An 18,014-nucleotide genomic window follows, 5' to 3' on the forward strand; every position below is an offset into this window, starting at 1 on the left:
CTGGGAAGTGAAGTAAACCAAGCCAGCTGGGAGCGAGAGAGAGGCAGACCCACCATTGCAGGTGGGCGATCGGCGGGGAGACCTTTGAGCAGAGGCCGGTTGCTGTGAGGAAGAGGGAAAGGCAAGGGCAGAGGTCAGAGAGATGGTACATGGGTGACCTTCACACAGGGCTTGGCCACCGTTGGAAGATGATGATGCCTTCTGGCTGGTTGCTCAGCACTCTGGAACCAGGGACAGGGCCAAGGGAGGGAGGCTGCTGCTTCGAGCCAGGCCGCCTCCAGATGCCCAGACAGGACAGATGGAGACCATCCGTTTCCCTTGGCTACAAAAACCCATCCTTTCTGAGTGCTAGAAAATGCCCCGCATCTAGTGATTTTCCATTCCTTCCTGGTGGGAGTGAGTGAAGCCCAGCATGTGGTCAGAGAGCTGTTCTGAGGGAGGCAGATAGCCACAAGATACCCTTTCCATCTGCCCAAACCTTGCCACCCCAGGTAAGAGAGTTGTGTTAGTGGCTCACACCATTGGAGAAGCCGGGGAAGTCCAATCTGGTTCAAATTGGTGTGTCAGATGTTAAGCCGGAGACTTTTCCTTAGTTGTGTAGCTGCAGAGGCTGATGAACCCGAAGCCAAGAAGATGGCACAGGAAGGCCACGGCTGGAGGATACAGACAGAGGAGTCTGGGAGGGCCACTGGCGCAAGCCCAAAGAACTGGAGGTCAATGAGCCAGATGCAGGGTCCAGACCAGCAAGAAATGAGGTTGTTTTATACAGCATCTAGTTATACATATGAAGGGGCCTCACCCCCGAGCCTGCGACCTGTGATCCCCCCGAATCTTCCCACAACTGCTTGGCTGCTCGCAGCTGATCTCATCCTAGAGTTGCTCACATGATGCTTGGTCTCGCCTTGAGGGAGGCCCCCACCGTCAAACTGCTGAGCTCCAGGCCAAGCCAAGTTGACACAAAAACCTAACGATTACAGGGTCCAACAGCAAAGCATGGCGCATTGACCCAACAGCACAGAACACCACAACGAACGGCTGCCCTTTCTGAAGTACTGACCAGGTGGCCAGCTCTGTGCCAAGTGCCTCCTGTCTATGATCTCACTTCATTCTCTCAACTTTGTGAGGCTGGAGCCCTGTGTCTCCTCATTTGCCAGATGGGAAACTGTTTCTCAGAGAAGCTGATTCACTCAGACCTGACTGGATGGCGATGTTTGTTTCTTCTTGAAACAGAACATGAAGTCAAGTACATCATCGAGGACTAGACAGTGGCTGGCCGCTGGGGCCACGGTTGGTCGGTCACAGAATCAGCCATTGCACGGAGGCCCCAAGGTGCAGCGCCCATGAGGAAAGTGGAGTCCCCTGGTGCCCTCGTCTCCCTCTGTGGAGAAACATGTTCATAAAGCCAGGTGTTGGGAGGCGCCAAGGGCCAAGGTGGGCTTAATTATGATTGACATAGAAAATGTTCAAGACACCCAGTGGAAGTGAACCCCTGTTGCGTGCCAGGCAGAGAGAGAGAGAGAACGTACGTGGGGTAGGGTATGATCAAAGGCCCGGAGGTGGCAGATCTGGGTTTTCTGGAACATCTGACTTTGGATCTTTTTTTTTTTTCTTTCTTGCATTTTCTTCTTTTTTTTTTTTTTAACATTTTATTAGGGGCTCATACAATTCTTCTCACAATCCATGCATATACATACATCAATTGTATAAAGCACATCTGTACATTCTTTGCCCTAATCACTCTCAAAGCATTTGCTCTCCACTTAAGCCCTCTGCATCAGGTCCTCTTTTTTTTTTCCCCTCCCTTCCCGCTCCCCCCTCCCTCATGAGCCCTTGATAATTTATAGATTGTTATTTTGTCATATCTTGCCCTATCCGGAGTCTCCCTTCCCCCCCTTCTCTGCCGTCCATCTCCCAGGGAGGAGGTCACATGTGGATCCTTTTAATCAGTTCCCCCTTTCCAACCCACTCACCCTCCACTCTCCCAGCATCGCCCCTCACACCCCTGGTCCGGAAGGTATCGTCCGCCCTGGATTCCCTGTGCCTCCAGCTCCTATATGCACCAGTGTACAACCTCTGCCCTATTCATTCCTGCAAGGTAGAATTCAGATCATGGTAGTTGCGGGGAGGAATATCCAGGATCTGGAGGAAAGCTGTGTTCTTCATCAGTACTACATCACACCTTGACTGACCCGTCTCCTCTCCTAAACCCCTCTATGAGGGGATCTCCAGTGGTCAACACTGGGGCCTCGGGTCTCCACTCTGTACATCCCCCTTCATTCACTATGGTATATATACATACATACATACACACACACACACACACACATATATATATTCTTTTTTTTTTTGCATGATGCCTTATACCTGGTCCCTTTGGCACCTCGTGTTCGCACTGGCCGGTGTGCTTCTTCCATGTGGGCTTTTTTGCTTCTGAGCTAGATGGCCGCTTGTTCACCTTCAAGCCTGTAAGACCCCAGACACTATCTCTTTCGATAGCCGGGCACCATCAGCTTTCTTTGCCACATTTGCTATGCACCCGTTTGTCTTTGGCGATCGTATCATGGAGGTGTGCAGCCAATGATATGATTTTTTGTTCTTTGATGCCTGGTAACTGATCCCTTCGGGACCACTCGATCACACAGGCTGGTGTGTTCTTCCATGTGGGCTTTGTTGCTTCTGAGCTAGATGGCTGCTTGTTTATCTTCAAGCCTTTAAGACCCCAGTCACTATCTCTTTTGATAGCCAGGCACCATCAGCTTTCTTCATCACATTTACTTGTTCACCCACTTTGGCTTCAGCAGTTGTGTCAGGAGAGTGAGCATCATAGAGTTCCAATTTAATAAAAGAAAGTATTCATGCATTGAGGGAGTGCTTGAGTAGAGGCCCAAAGTCCTACCGCCACCTTAATACTAAACCTATAGATATATACACATAGATCTATTTCCCCATCCTCATATATATATTTGCATGTACATGTCTTTGTCTAGACCTCCATAAATGCCCCTTGACTCCCAGCTCCTTCCTCCATCTCCCTTGACTTTCCTCCTGCCCCACTACCATGCTCCGTCCCCACCTGGGCTACAGCTATACCTCTTCTCTACGCAACCTTACCCTTGATCACTGACTTCGGATCTTTAGGCAACGATTCAACCAGCCCTGCCTGTGTACCGAATCCCAGTCCACACTGTGGACACGGAAGCGCAGGTAAACCTTCCGGTTGGAGAAAGACATTGATGCCTGAGAGCATAATGTGTCTCTTGGGACTTGGGAGCCCCTCCGTGGAGCCCCTCCCAGAGGTTGTCCTGTGTGTCTTCATTTGTATCGTGTTTGCTGTAGTACGGCTGTGAACCACAAGGTGACTACAGTGACAGTAAAGCCGGTCAGAGAGGAAAGCCCATCAGGATTCTGAGTAGACACCGAAGGGGTGAGCACCCTGTCACAGATGGAAAACTGATGTGACCCATGAAAACAAGGTGGCCCCACTGAGTTCCAGCATCCACGGGTTTCACTGTCTTGGGACTCATTCTAAGGAATTATTATTAAACACAGGGATTTGCGGCTAGCAGGTCAGAAATGAGAGTGGCCCTGGGCACCCCCAGATGTGTGTTTGGTGCCCTGAGGGGGTGGGGTGCAGCAGCGTTTAGATTGTCAAGCACTGGAAGTGTGTGGAAGGCTGCAGTCTGCAGCGCTTTGAGTCACGACTTAGTTTTTACCTTACCTCCCCCCCCCCCCCCCCCGTGCTTGCCAGCCCTTCAACCAGCAAAGTGGCTAGGCTGGGACAAGTCCTGGCAAGCCCCGGGCAGGGCAGTCTGCCCTCAGGAAGAATGTGGAGAAGGTCTGACACCTGGGGAGCCTGGGGCGGAGCACTGTGCTCTCAGGCTTACACAAGGAGCCAGGGAACTTGCCTGGGCCTACCCTGATCAATTCACCCAGAACAGCCACATGTGATGGAATGGAAGTTAAAAAGGGGGGTCCTGGTGACTATGACTCAGTCACATGATCGTGAGTAATATCCAGACCACTGTGGAGAAACCCCAGACCCAAACAGTAGCCTATTTTTAACCTATGACTACGCACCAATCACGGTCCACAGTCCATAGTCCAGATGTGTAGTCCTGACGGACAGTGTTGGATTGATCTGCTACCAATCACAGTGACTTCTTTCATCTTCTGTCACACACCTATTGAGCCCTGTGGCTGGCAGTGGGTGGATTTCGTTAGCTCTGCACTGTGTATGTGCCAATGGTTTCCCTTATCCAGGATGACTGCCTTGACTTTGTCTCTGTTCTGTTTAAGGCAGCAGTTCTCACCTGTGGGCCGCAACGGGGTGGAATGACTCTTTCACAGGGGTCACCCGACTTATCACAGCAGTAAAATTACAATGATGAAGTAGCATTAAAAATAATTTTATGGTTGGGGGGGTCACCACAACATGGAGGAACTGTATGAAAGGGTCACGGCCTGTGGAAGGTTGAGAACCACTGGTTTAAGGCCTATTCAGAGTGTCTCTATAAAACATGGTTGACTCTGGGGTCTCTTTCCCCCTAATATAGTGGGACTCCCCAAATAAGTCTCCCGCAGTTTGGAAGTGAGGGGCAATCTGGAGGGCCCTTTACATAGTGTGAGCTGACCAGTGCGGGGCGGCTCAGGTACGGAGAAGAACTGCCTTTGTAGTGGGTGTCACAGGGGCAGTTAGAGTTGGTGTGGGGGAAGGCAGGCTTTCGCTCTGTGACACCCACCTCCCAGGGTGGGTGTGGTTCCAAGGGGAGAAAGTGTCTAAAGTGCTCTGCCTGGGGCCTGCCGGGCCCATTGTCTCCAAAGAAATGCCCTCAGGGGACAGGTTAGGCAAACTTGTGGGCATTATATTAACATGGAGCTGTGGGCGGGAGCCATGAGGTTGCTGGATGGCACAGTGGTTACTCATTGGGCAGTGGTGCGTGAGATCAGCAGTTTGAAACCACTGGCCACTCTTTAAGCCGGCAGTTCTCAACCTACCTGGTGCCTTGACCCTTTCAAACAGCTCCTCATGTTGTGGTGCCCCCCCCACCCGCCAACCGTAACATGATTTTCATTGCTACTTCATCACTGTCATTTTACTACTGTTATGAATGGGGCGACCCCTGTGAGCATCATTCAACCCCCAAAGGGGTCGCGACCTGCAGGTTGAGAACCACTGCCTTAAGAGAAAGCCGGGGCTTTCTGCTGCTACAGAGTTACAGTCTCAGAAAACCCCAGGGGCAGTTCCATCCTGCCCTACGGAGTCGCTATTTTGCTATGAATCGGCATGGACTCAATTGATGGCAGTGAGGTTTGTTTGTTTTTGGTTTAAGGACACAGAGGAGCCCCTGAGCAGTGTAAATAATTAGTGCCCGGCTGCTAACTGAGAGGTGGGAACTTCAAGCCCAGCCAGAAATACCTTGCAAGAAAGGCCTGGGGGCCTACTTCTGAGAACAAGTCAGCCAGTGAAATCCTCAGGGAACAGGATTCTACTTTGACACCTGTGGGGTCTGAGTTCACTGTATGGCGACCTGGCGGTGCTAGCGACTGAGAATATTTCAGACCCCACCAAGGACAACCGTGGCAAAAGCAGGTGTGGGCTTCGGCAAGGTTGGAAGGCTACAGGACACTTTACCGGCACACCGCATTAAATTGTCATAACCGCTGTGAGAGGAGCAGGGTCGCCTGCCCACTGGACAGCTGCAGAAGCTGGGGCACAGGGACAGCTGGCTAGTGTCGGACTGCATCTTGTCACCAGGCTTCCGGTCACACTGAGTTCTGCCACAGTGACTTGTCACCAGGCTTCTCTGGGCGAGGTGCCCTCGTGGATCGCTGGCACCAGCCTTAGCCTTGTGGTGAAGAACATGGCCTTTGGGGTCAGACACCGTTCTGGCACTCTGCTTCCTGGGCTGTGTGGCCTGGGGGAGGTCTCTCTGCCTCTCTGAGCCTCAGCTGCCAAATGTGGGTGACAGTGCTTACTACAATCACTCGTTCGGTGATGTGAATCAAGTGGCCCACATCCAGTCCTCAGCACACAGAGAGGGAGATGTGCTTGAAAGGACGGCCCAGACAGTGGACAGGACAGCCAGGACTCCAAGACAGCATCTGTTGTGCCCCTAAAGGAGAAGCGCCTCCTGAAGGTCAAGGTCGCGGAGAGGTCTCGGTCAGCGTTCCAACAGGTACATCAGGGTGAGGAAGGGGAGCGCCTCTGGTGTGTCCGTGATGTTGGTGGCCTACGTGGTTTTCAGCTACTCCCCCTCCCACAAGGAGCTCACACATGGGCGGTTCCGGAAGCACCGCTGGGAAAGCTGGGGCGAAGGTGCCACCTGCTTTCCTGGCCTGGCCTTTGGCCCATGCCCCTCCCCCTCAGGAAGAGCCCTTCCTCACCCTAAGGACATGTGTCCAGTAAAGATGACAGGTTAAAGACAGAAACTAGACGGCCCGGAAGCGCTAGAGGGCCATTGCTTGGCTCTGTGTTGGCTTCCCTTTCGGCAGCTTGCTCCTGGAGGGCAGGAGCTGTGTGGGCCTCACCCATCTTGGACATCGATTCCCAGCGCAATCCCTGGCCAAGGAGGCTTCAGCAACTGTTTTTTCAGTAGGTGTGTCTAGTACTGAGCGTTCAGCTGCTAATGAACAGCAAAGTCAGGTCAGCTCCGTGGGAAAAGACGGGGCTTTCTACTCCCGTGAAGACGAGTCTCGGAAACCCACGGGGGCAGTTCTACAATGTCCTACAGGGTCACTATGGCTCGGCATCAACTTGAGGGCAGTTGGGTGTGATCTCGTTTGTTTCAGTGGTGTGAAAGTTTTGTTTCCCTACTACCAGAAAGGCGGGTGGTCTGAACCCGCCCAGAAGTGCCTCAGAAGAAAGGGCCGGCATGTGCGTCCATAACAATGGCTGCCCAGAAATGCCTGTGGGGCAGGCCCACGCTGTGTCACATGGGAACACCATGAATTGGGACCAACTTGACAACAGTCTGCAGTTGGCACATTGCCAAGGAGAGTCTGTCCCTAGAGCTGTTGGGATCTATGGCAAGCCCCGCCACCCCCATGACAGGGCAAGAGAGAAGGTCGAAGGGACTTTGCCACGTTCATTAGTTGCTGTGCCAGCCTGTAGGTCTCTGAGGTACCTTCCGCTTAGAAAAGCCTTTCTCCAAGAAGCCCTCTCGGATGCCTCCAGACCAGTAGGCACCCTCCAACTCCCCCTGGAGCTTCTGCGTCCCCGTCAGAGCAAGAAGCACACACTGTCATTCACTTGCCGGCTTGTCTCGCTCGCTGCCTCTGGACACAGAGCGGGTGGAGGACAGCGTTCTGTGGAGGCTGGAGCCCTGGCTGAGGGCCCCGGACCCTGGAGCCATCGGTCGGTGTTTGTGGAAGGAGGAGCACCTTTTACTTTGCAAAACCTAGAACCCCCAGGGGCAGCTCTCCCTTATCCTACCAGGTCATTCTGCGTCTGCTCTGCGTCTGCCTTGACTCAGTGGTGGTGAATGAGTTTGCCCAGAGGGGAGGAGCCCTGTGACACGGTGGTTAGAGAGCTGAGCCGTGAACCAAAAGGTCAGCCGTTGACCCCACCAGCTGCTCTGCTGGGGAAAGACCTGGAGACCCGCTTGTGTAAAGGCGGTGGTGGTGCGGTGCCACTGAGTCACCGACTCACAGCGATCCTGAGTCCATGCGAACAAAACACTGCCCCCCCCCGCCACACCCACCGAGGTCATGGCTGTGTTTGCACCCCCTCTTGTAGCCACTGTGTCCATCCACCTCCTTCAGGCACTTCCTCCTTTTCACGGACCCTCTTGGCCAAGCATGATGGCTTCCTCTGGGGATTGGTCCCTCTTGGGCACACATCCCAAGTGGGGGCCATTGGGCCCCCCTGGGGTGATCCTACTTTCTCCTGTGGGTTTGCTCTGAATTGCAATTTCAAAATGGAGGTGGTGGGAAAGCATGCCACCCTGGAGTGGGGCCCCTGCTTTCTTGGGGGCCTCTTTGTGTCCATCTGGCCCATCTTTCTTAAGGCAGACACAGAGCCAAGGCGATGGAGACCATCTCTTCTCCCGCCCTGGTACGCTGCGGCCCTCCACAGAGCGGAACAAGGCGGCTGCCTGTTTATTGCCGAGCACGCCCGAGGGAGGCCTCCTCACTCATGTCCAGCCTGAAGGGTCCTTTATGTCCATGTTCCGGCCCTTAATCTTCTCCCATGACAGGCTCACTGGGCCTCGTTATAATGAACTACTCTCCTTCCTCGAGCTTGGCCCAAACTGAGAGAGCTAATTAATTTCTGGCCACTCGCCACTCGTGTTAACTGGTGGGCAGGGACGTAGCTTGCCGCCCTCTCTGCCCAGCCAGGCTTGTTTTGCCAGTTGGGAAAGCAACCACCGTTTGCCTGTAAATAGAGGGGGCCCCAGCTGGACCCCAGCTGGCTGGCAGTTGCAGTATTTAAGCTGGTCCTTGCAGTGGGCTGAGCTGTGGCACTGCCTCCCTTCTCTCGTTTGTAAATCAAAGTGGTTGAGCTTCACATACTGACAGGGGAAGATCGGGGGGAGGTCCTCAGTGTGTCCAGGTTCTAGAGGTAAGCCTTCACTCCTGGTTGTAGGACTTGCCGGGAGTTACTCGGTCCCTCTTGGCCTCCATATTACTCACCTGTGCCATGGGGATAATTAGGCTCACCTGTGGTGGCTGTGCAGCTTCAGTGGGACAATTCCTTGCGTGTGGCTTAGCAGAATGTCTGGCTCACAGTGGTGGTGGTGGTTAGGGGCCAGGAGTCGAGTCAGTTCCTCGTCCCGGTCACCCTGTGGCCAGCAGACTGGCACGCTGATCCGTGCTGAGCCACCCTCACCGCTGTTTTTCTCTTATGGCTGCAGCCAGTGGGTCAATCCATCTCTTCCAGGATCTTCTTTTGTGCTGACCCTCTGCCAAACCTGACACCCTGCTCCGGGGACTGGCCCTCCCAGATACCGTATACAACGTATGAGAGACAGAGTCTTCCCAGGGGGAAAAAGAGTGCTTCTGTTGGGGGTGTTGGGGAGTAGAGCAGGCTTTTCTGGTGGTGGCATTTCTATTTTTAAGAATATATTTTATTTGATGTTGAGAACATACACAGTAATGCATACATCCGTTCAGTAATGTCTGCATGCACAGGGACATTGATGACAGTCTTTAGGCCGTACCTCCTTTTCTCAGCTGTCCCCCCACTAACAAGCAGAGCCCTTTTCATGGACCTCGCTTCCCGGTTTAGCCCTTGGCTGGCTGCCAGGATGGGCGACTCCTCCGAGGCTCCCTTTCCAGAAAGTGAAGGCAATACTTGCAGGTTGTCGGAGGGATGAAGTGGGAACGTGCACACCTGTCGTGGTGGGGTTCATGAGATCTTCCTGGCAGTTAGTGGAGTCGCTTCCCGGGGGTGGGCTGGGGTGGTGGTGCTGGTAGTAGTTGTGAAGATGATGGTGATGGGACTGGGGATAGGTCCATCCTTTGACCTATGCTACACGCTAATCGCTGGCAGTGTGGATCCAGGTGTCTACTGAGCCAGAAGACCTTGCCAAGCATTCTGAAGACGAACCAGAGTCCCTACTCACATTCCCTTTGGCCTCTTCTTACTCTCCGCGGAGACACAGCTCGCCCCTGGGAGGGCAGCTTGGAGAAATGAGAAGAAGTTGGGCTCTTAGAATTCAGGAGAAGCAATCCTCTGTCTAATCTCTCGAGGCCTCAGCTTCCCCCGTCTGTGCTGTGGGAGCTGAAGCTTGAACTCAGTGTACTAGATAAGGGCTCCCTGGACCAGAGCACATTCCCAAGGGCCTGGGCCTTGTGAGTCAGGAGGGTGGGGCTCCGGGGCAGCTTAGCAGGTGCCACTCTGGCCTGAACAAGGAGAGAAGCCGCCGTGATACCAGCATGCAGGTGGGAACCTCACGCACATTGCCTCGTCTGCCACACACCCTCACAGTCAGTAGGATGGTTACGCCCAGTTTACAGAGTTAGTTAGGACTTATCTGAGGGCAGACAGCTTCTTACAATAGACTTCAGACTTGGATGTAGGTGTTCCTGGTGCCAGAGTTCCTGCTTCTCTTTGGGGTGCACCTTCCTTTTGGGGATTGGTTTGGAACCACTTGGATAATTCAGGAATGAGTTCACCTTAACCACATCTGCAAAGAACCCTTTTTCCCGATGTTACAGTTGTAGGTCTTAGGGGTTGGGAATGAAGTATATCTTTTTTTTTGGCGGGGGCACCATTCAACCAACTAGAGTGGGGCCTGTGTCTGCTGAGTCCCTGGCTCCCACGGGGAATGTCCACACAATGGAGGGGGTGATAGCATGATTAGCCGGGGATCCCCAGCTGCTGGTGGTTGAGAATGCAGCCAGATCCCACCTGCCATGAGGTGGTGGATTGAGCTGATGTAACAGCAGCAGCGGTGCCAGAGAAGGAGGTAGGGAATGCGGAAAATCCTACGGGTAATTGTTATGGACTGAATGTGCCCCTCAAAATATAGGCTGTAAATCCTAATGTCTATTTGGCATCGTATCTTCTTTGTTATGCAACGAGGACATGTCACAGGGAGGGTGTGTCTAAGCCAATCGCTTTTGAGATTTTAAAAAAAAAAAGGAGAAAATCAAGGGCAAAATGTGGGCGAGATGCCAGGTGCACAGCTTCAAGGCTGAGACACCGAGCTCAAGATCTTCCCCCGGAGCAGAGAGAGCCTTCTCCAGGAGCCGGTGCCCTGGGTTCCAATTCCTAGCCACCTAAACCGTGAGAAAATGCATTTCCGTTCTGTCAAACCACCCACTGGTGGGTCTTTCTGTTTCAGCAGTGCTAAGAATCTAAGATGGCCGGGCCCTGCTGGTGGGGCCATGTGCCCTCATTTATGGCCTTGAGGTTCTAAGAAGAGAGCTCACAGAGAATGGGTTTGGCCTCACCTTGCCAGGCAAGGTGGAGAAAGACCAGGGCCCAATTCTGTGTACCTGCAACACGATTCACCTGCAGCATCTCAGGCCCTCCGCTGAGGATGGTGTCATCCAGAGAAAGAGGAGGCTTTCTGCTTCTATGAAGAGTTACAGTCCCGGAAACCCACAGGGGACATTCCAGCCTGACCTACAGGGAGACCTGAGTGTGATGGATCGGAATCACAGGGACACATCATATGTGGGCCCCCATCTTGGTTTGTTCTCACGCCATCGACAAGCACACCTGAGCTTGTAACACTTGTCTAACTTGTACAACCCACTCAGGTCTCACCACAGCCCGCCAAGCCCTAGAGCATCACCACTCCACGCCACGGGAGCCCTTTCCCAACAGGGAGAAAGAGAAAGGGAGGGATTAGGGTTAGAGTGTGTGGATCTGTAAGCAGAAGAACTGAAAATAGTGGGAGGTGAGGAGGGAGCAGTCTTTAAGTCTGCAAGCTGTCCAAAATGGGGGTGGGGTGGTGGATTGTGTCTGCAAGTGGTGAGCTCCCCGTCCCAAGATGTAATCAAGCAGAAGCTGAGTAGCCATTTGTCTGAGCGCCTCAAGGGGATGCCCTCACTGTGAAGAGCTAGACCTCTAAGAGTCCTCCACCATCACATGTTTTATAGACAAAGTTGTTTTCTTTTTTTTTTAATATGGAACGCTTCACGGATTTGCGTGTCATCCTTGCGCAGGGGCCATGCTAATCTTCTCTGTATCGTTCCAATTTTAGTATATGTGCTGCCGAAGTGAGCACCAATGTGGTTTTCTAACAGCATAAAGGCAGAAGCAACCTCCATGGCCTTCAACAGGGGCATTATTACGTAGTGTTGGTGCCCATACTGAGAGCCCTGGTGGTGTAGTGGCTATGCCTTGGGCTTCAACCTGCAGGGTCATCAGTTCAAAACCACCAAGGGCTCCTCGACTTAAAAACGGGGTTTTCTCCAGAGTTACAGTCTTGGAAACTCACAGACACAGTTTGACCCTGTTCTGTCTAGTCCCTATGAGTCGGCATCAACTTGATGGCAGTGTTTGGTGTTGCAGTAAATGTTGGACTGCTAACCACAGGGTTTTCAGTTCAAGCCCTCTAGCAGCTCTATAGGAGAAAGTTGAGGCTATCAGTTCCTGTAAAGATTTATGACCTTGTAAACTCTAGGTAGGGTCGCTATGAGTTGGAATTGACTCAACAGCAGTGGTCAATTACCCGTATATATTTGAGTATAAACCGACCCGGATATCAGCCTAGGCACCTAATTTTACCACAAAAACTGCATTAAAAATATGCTGAAAAACTCAGCTTACAAATAAGTATATATGATATTTATCTCAGTAGACTAGACTAGATACAGCCAATGGTGTTTTTTGGGGGGGGCTAATTTTATTTTTATTTATTTATTTATAAACATTTTATTAGGGGCTCATACAACTCTTATACATATACATACATCAATTGTATAAAGCACGTCTGTACATTATTTGCCCTAATCATTTTCTTTTTTTTTCTCCTCTTTTCTTTTTTTACATTTTATTAGGGACTCATACAACTCTTATCACAATCCATACATATACATACATCAATTGTATAAAGCACATCCATACATTCTCTGCCCCAATCATTCTCAAAGCATTTGCTCTCCACTTAAGCCCTTTGCATCAGGTCCTCTTTTTTTTTTTCCCCTCCCTCCCCGCTCCCCACTCCCTCATGTGCCCTTGGTAATTTATACATCATTATTTTGTCATATCTTGCCCTATCCGGAGTCTCCCTTCCACCCCCTTCTCCGCCATCCCTCCCCCAGGGAAGAGGTCACATGTGGATCCTTGTAATCAGTTCCCCCTTTCCAACCCACTCACCCTACACTCTCCCAGCATCGCCCCTCACACCCTTGGTCCTGAAGGTATCATCCACCCTGGATTCCCTGTGCCTCCAGCTCACATATGCACCAGTGTACAACCTCTGCCCTATCCAGCCCTGCAAGGTAGAATTCGGATCATGGTAGTTGGGGGGAGGAAGCATCCAGGATCTGGGGGAAAGCTGTATTCTTCATCGGTATTACCTCGCACCCTAATTAAACCATCTCCTCTCCTAAACCCCTCTATGAGGGGATCTCCATTTAGCCAATGGTGTTTTTATATCTTTTTTTTGATCATTTTATTGGGGCTCGTACAATTCTTATCACAATCCATACATATATCCATTGTGACAAGAACATAGGTACATTTGTTGCCATCATCATTCTCAAAACATTTGCCTTCTACCTAAGCCCTTAATATCTGCTGCTCATTTCCCTCCTCCCTCCCCACTACCGCCTACCTCATGAACCCTTCATAATTCATAAATTGTTATTTTGTCACGTTACACTGTCTGACATCTCCCCCGGCCTTCTTCTCTGCTGTCCATCCCCCAGGGAGGAGGCTATACCTGGATTCTTGTAATCAGTTCCCCCTTTCTACCCCACATTCTCTCTACCCTCCAGGCATCGCCACTCTCACCACTGGTCCTGAAGGAGTCATCTGTCCTGGATTCCCTGTGTTTCCATTTGCTATCTGTACCTGTGTACATCCTCTGGTCTAGCCAGATTTATAAGGTAGAATTGGGATCATGATAGTGGGGGGAGCATTTAAGAACTAGAGGAAAGTTATATGTTTCATCGTTGCTACCCTGACTGGCTCATCTCCTCCCCACAACCCTTCAGGAAAGGGTTGTCCGGTTGGCTACCAATGGGCTTTGAGTCTCCACTCTGCACTCACCCACATTTACAATGATATGGTTTTTTTGTTCCTTGATGCTTGATACCTGATCCCTTTGATAGCTGGTGGTCACACAGGCTGGTGTGTTTCTTCCATGTGGGCTTTGTTGCTTCTGAACTAGATGGCCACTTGTTTATCTTCGAGCCTCCAAGACCTCAGACGCTATATCTTGATAGCCAGGCACCATCAGCTTTCTTCACCACATTTGCTTATGCACACATTTTTCTTCAGCAATTGTGTTGGGAAGGTGTGCATCCTGGAATGCCAATTTAATAGAACAAAGTGTTCTTGCATTGAGTAAGTGCTTGAGTGGAGGCCCAATGTCCATCTGCTGCCTTAATACTAAACCTATAAATATATGCACACAGATCTGTTTCCCCACACTCTTATATAAATATATTGATATATGTACATTCTAGTCTTTGGACCTCTATAAATACCCTTTGTCACCTAGTTCTTTCCTCTATTTCCTTTTACTTTCCTCTTGTTCCACTATCATGCTCAGCCTTCATTTGGGTTTCAGTAATTTCTCTCGGTTACCTTGCACTTGCTGAATCTCTACCAGGCTGCTCACACCCTCCTTACCACTGATTTGGGATCACTTATTGCTCCCCTGTCCCTGGGTTGGTCAGCACCACCTCCCTACCCCCTCCTCCCCCTCTCCTATGTCCCCCCGGAACCATTAGTCCCGTTGTTTTCTCCTCCAGACTATTTATCCAGTCTATCTATCTAGATCGATCTGTAGAGATAATAATATGCACCAAAAATCAAGTCATAGCAAGATAGGTGATGAGTGAGAACACAGCAATGACAACAAAAAAGGAAACCAATTACCCATAGGAAAATAAATTAATTAAAAGAAAAAAAATTTTGAAAAAAATTTTTAAAAGAAAGAAAAACCTGTAAATAGATCAAAGTCTGATTTTTGATCTCTAGGCATGACCTTCAGTAGGGTTCAATGGGGACGCCCTGCTCTGCTCCCACAGTTGCTTTGCTGCACACTTTTAGTGGTTTGCCTCAGTGTCACAGGGTCAGTCTGAGCCAGTCCTGACCCTGAGTCTCCAGTGTTGTTCCCCTTAGGGTCTTGGGCCATCAAGGGGCCTGTGGTGTTTTTATATGATCTTGAGCTTTAAAAAAAAAAATGGAAGAAAGAAAAGTTTTTACCTTTTTATTAAAAAAATTTTTTTTCACCACCAGTTTTTACCTTTTTAAAGGATTGTTAAAAAAAAAAAAGAGGAAGGGGGGAATGGGGAGGGAGGGAAAAAAAAAAGAGGACCTGATGCAAAGGGCTTAAGTGGAGAGCAAATGCTTTGAAAATGATTAGGGCAAAGAATGTACGGATGTGCTTTATACAATTGATGTATGTATATGTATGGACTGTGATAAGAGTTGTATGAGCCCCTAATAAAATGTTTAAAAAAAAAGAAGAGGAAGCATTTGTAACAGACACCTGTTGTGGCTTACAATGCCTAAAATATTCAACTATGTAGTCCTTTAGAGACGACCATTCTGACTCCTGGGGTAGCATAGTGATCCCCACTGCAAGGGGGCTTCTATTTGTGACTATGGATGTGACAGCATCTTATGTAACAGAATTCCAGCAAGATTCACTTACATAAAGCTGGGTGTGCGTGTGTGCATGGTGATGTCTGACAATGGTCTATAATTTTAACAGTGGGATTTAAAGTTTTTAATTAAATGAATCTAAGTTATTTGAACGTTTTATAATGATCTGCTTTTATTTATTGAGAATTCACAAAAACACTTGGGAGTAAAATGAATCCTGAATACTCCCTCGATCCATATGGTTTGCGACTGAGATCACTCGGCGGCTGAAGCGCAGGTTTGATGGGTGCCGTGGGGCTGGTCAGGCTGAGGGGGGGCTGGTGTTCTTGCCTCGTTGGTGTTGTTATCATTGTTTTCAGTTTAGGGACTGTTGCCCCTTCCTGGACCCCGTGGTCTGTCTGCCTAAGTGGAAACCCCCCTTAAGTACGTGAAGAACAGAACAGCTACTGTGGATAGATATCCTCACTGCCGTCAGAGCGGAGTCACTCTAGACGCAGGGCAGGCAGGGCCAGGCCAGCTTGTCTGTCAGGGCCCTGGATTGGGCTGAGCTGTGCTGAGGTGTGTGGAGGGAGAGGAAAAGAGATGGCCTATTTTCGCTCTTGGCTTTATGATGGGTTACCACCAGAGGTGTGGCCATCTTGACTCTTCCTTCACAGCAGGGCGCACCCAACCTCCAACCTACTGCCATCGAGTTGAGACCGACTCATAGTGACTCTATTGGACAGGGTAGAACTGCCCCTTGTGAGTTTCTGAGACTGTGACTCTTTGTGGGAGTAGAAAGTCCCATCTTTCTCTCTTGGAGCAGCTGGTGGTTTTGAACCGTTGACCTTGCGGTGAGCAGCCCAATGTGTAACCACCGTACCACCAGGGGTTACTAAATGAGTGATTCATCTCCCCTGTGTCCAGCCTCGTGCTGAGCACTGGCATAGAGCATGAAGGAGATGTGGTTCCTGCCTCAAGGATGTCCCAGTCTGGTGTGGAAGGCAGACATGTCGTCGTTCATTCATTCAACAAATGTGCTCTGAGCACCTGCTTTGGGCTGCAGCCTGCTGTTGGTTCAAAGCTTACGATGATGACCGTGGCCGATGGAATCCTTGCCCTCGGGAAGCTCGTATTCTCATTGTCAGAGTGAGTATATGAGAGGCACGCAGACTCTATGAGGTCCCCAGGAACAGTGCCAACACGAGGACTCCGTACAGTGGGTGTGATAAGATACTATGAGGTGGCTTCCAAAAATGTGTGGGAAAATTTGATTGTCTTTTCATGATCTGTCCACCAACCTTTTCAAGTTTCCTGCATCTCCCTCAAAGGTGGAAGGCGTCCCTGGACGGCACAATCCATCCGTGTGTGGACGTTTGAGCTGCCCCAGAGGAAAGGCCAGGCAACCAACTGCTGAAAACTCAGCCCCCCAAAACCTGATGGAGGCCAATGATCCTGTGACACACAGTGTCTCATCAGGAGTTGGGATGTGCCTCCGCAGCAACTCGTTTTGCGTTTTAAAATATTATGGAGCTATGAGGATTACATGATATCAAATGCCTCCCCTCATCCCTAGGAAACCCGAAATGTTCAATATAGACTTATTATCGGTTCAGATCCAGAAATCCCTGGCTCATGGGAGGAAGGTGTCGTTAGGTGAGCTCTGACTCAAAGCAGCCCCTGGGGTGGAGACCCGCCCCACAGAGTACTTTCAGCTGGAGCCTTTAGGGGAACAGACCTCCAGGGCTTTACTCCCATGGAGCTGCTGAGGGGTGCGAACCACCAACCTTGTGGTAGCAGCAGAGTGATTCAACCATTGCACCGCACCACTGGACCGTGTCCTTGTGCTGGTGACACTGTTATGTTATTGACGAGTCAAGTCTCTACCCGGCCCCCCCTGCACGGTGAGCTGCGGCTAAGTCTCCAAATCCTGGACCATAGCCGGGTGTGGGACTGTGAGCAATGGAGGCACCTTGGGAGTCCGCTCCCCACACCTGTCCCCCTCCAGACCTAGCCAACGTTGGAGATGCCAGCATAGGTGAGGGAGAGGCTGGGGGACCGAAGACGACTCAGCACGGACCCCAGTGGAAACCACAGGGCTCTCGGTTTGAATCCTGTCACTTCCTAGAGTGAGCCTGACTTGGCTCCTCTGTAGAGTAGGATGGTGTAAGCCTGAGGGTTGCAAAGTGGAATTCCCTGCTTGGGGCACAGTGTCTGGTTCCTGAAAGAAAAGACACTCAGAGATGATCGCTTCTAAATGAAACAAACAACCCACCCCAAGCTATCTGGTGAGACTCCTCCCTCCCCTGCCTCCCCCGCCATGCCTTGTACAAAGGAGGGAGTGTTTGACCTTCTGCCGGCCACCAGGCATTGCAACTTGAGCCAATCTGACCAACTGCTCTGCGTTTGCCTGGGGAGAGATGCTGGAGACACTCATAGGTGTATAAGAATGAGTTTTATATAAAAGAGCAATTGTATATTGAGACAACATCCCAGCCCAGTCCAGATCAAGTCCATAAGTCTGATATTAGCCCCTATGTCCTTTACCAACCTATAAATTCCTCTTCAGACTCATGCAAAACATGCAATGATGCCGAATGCAGGAAGATCACAGGCCACTGGGTAGAAAGTCTTGTGGAACCAGTGGCAATGGAAGCATCTCAGCCCTGGCCAGGGTCTCCATGTGGCTTCTCCAGCTTCAGGGCTCTAGACTAGCTCCATATGTCTTGTCAGCAGGAAGAGGAAGCAGAGAGAAGAAAAAGGCTGACAGAGGTCAAAATGGTTGACAGAACACTTGGCT

The 18,014-nt window shown here is 50.7% G+C and overlaps 1 protein-coding gene and 1 non-coding gene across 2 annotated transcripts in view; one reads left to right on the plus strand and one right to left on the minus strand.

Moving 5' to 3' along the window:
- The window catches only part of OPRD1 (opioid receptor delta 1), a 40,307-nt gene that overhangs the window by 9,726 nt on the left and 12,567 nt on the right, over window positions 1-18,014 (plus strand). The gene's annotated exons all lie outside the window — the stretch shown is intronic.
- Window positions 11,572-11,678, minus strand: LOC142438166 (U6 spliceosomal RNA). The gene has a single exon (XR_012782594.1). It is a non-coding gene; the product is annotated as a U6 spliceosomal RNA (small nuclear RNA).

This window comes from Tenrec ecaudatus, chromosome 1 (genome assembly GCF_050624435.1).
Source record: "Tenrec ecaudatus isolate mTenEca1 chromosome 1, mTenEca1.hap1, whole genome shotgun sequence".
Taxonomy (NCBI): Eukaryota; Metazoa; Chordata; class Mammalia; order Afrosoricida; family Tenrecidae; genus Tenrec; species Tenrec ecaudatus.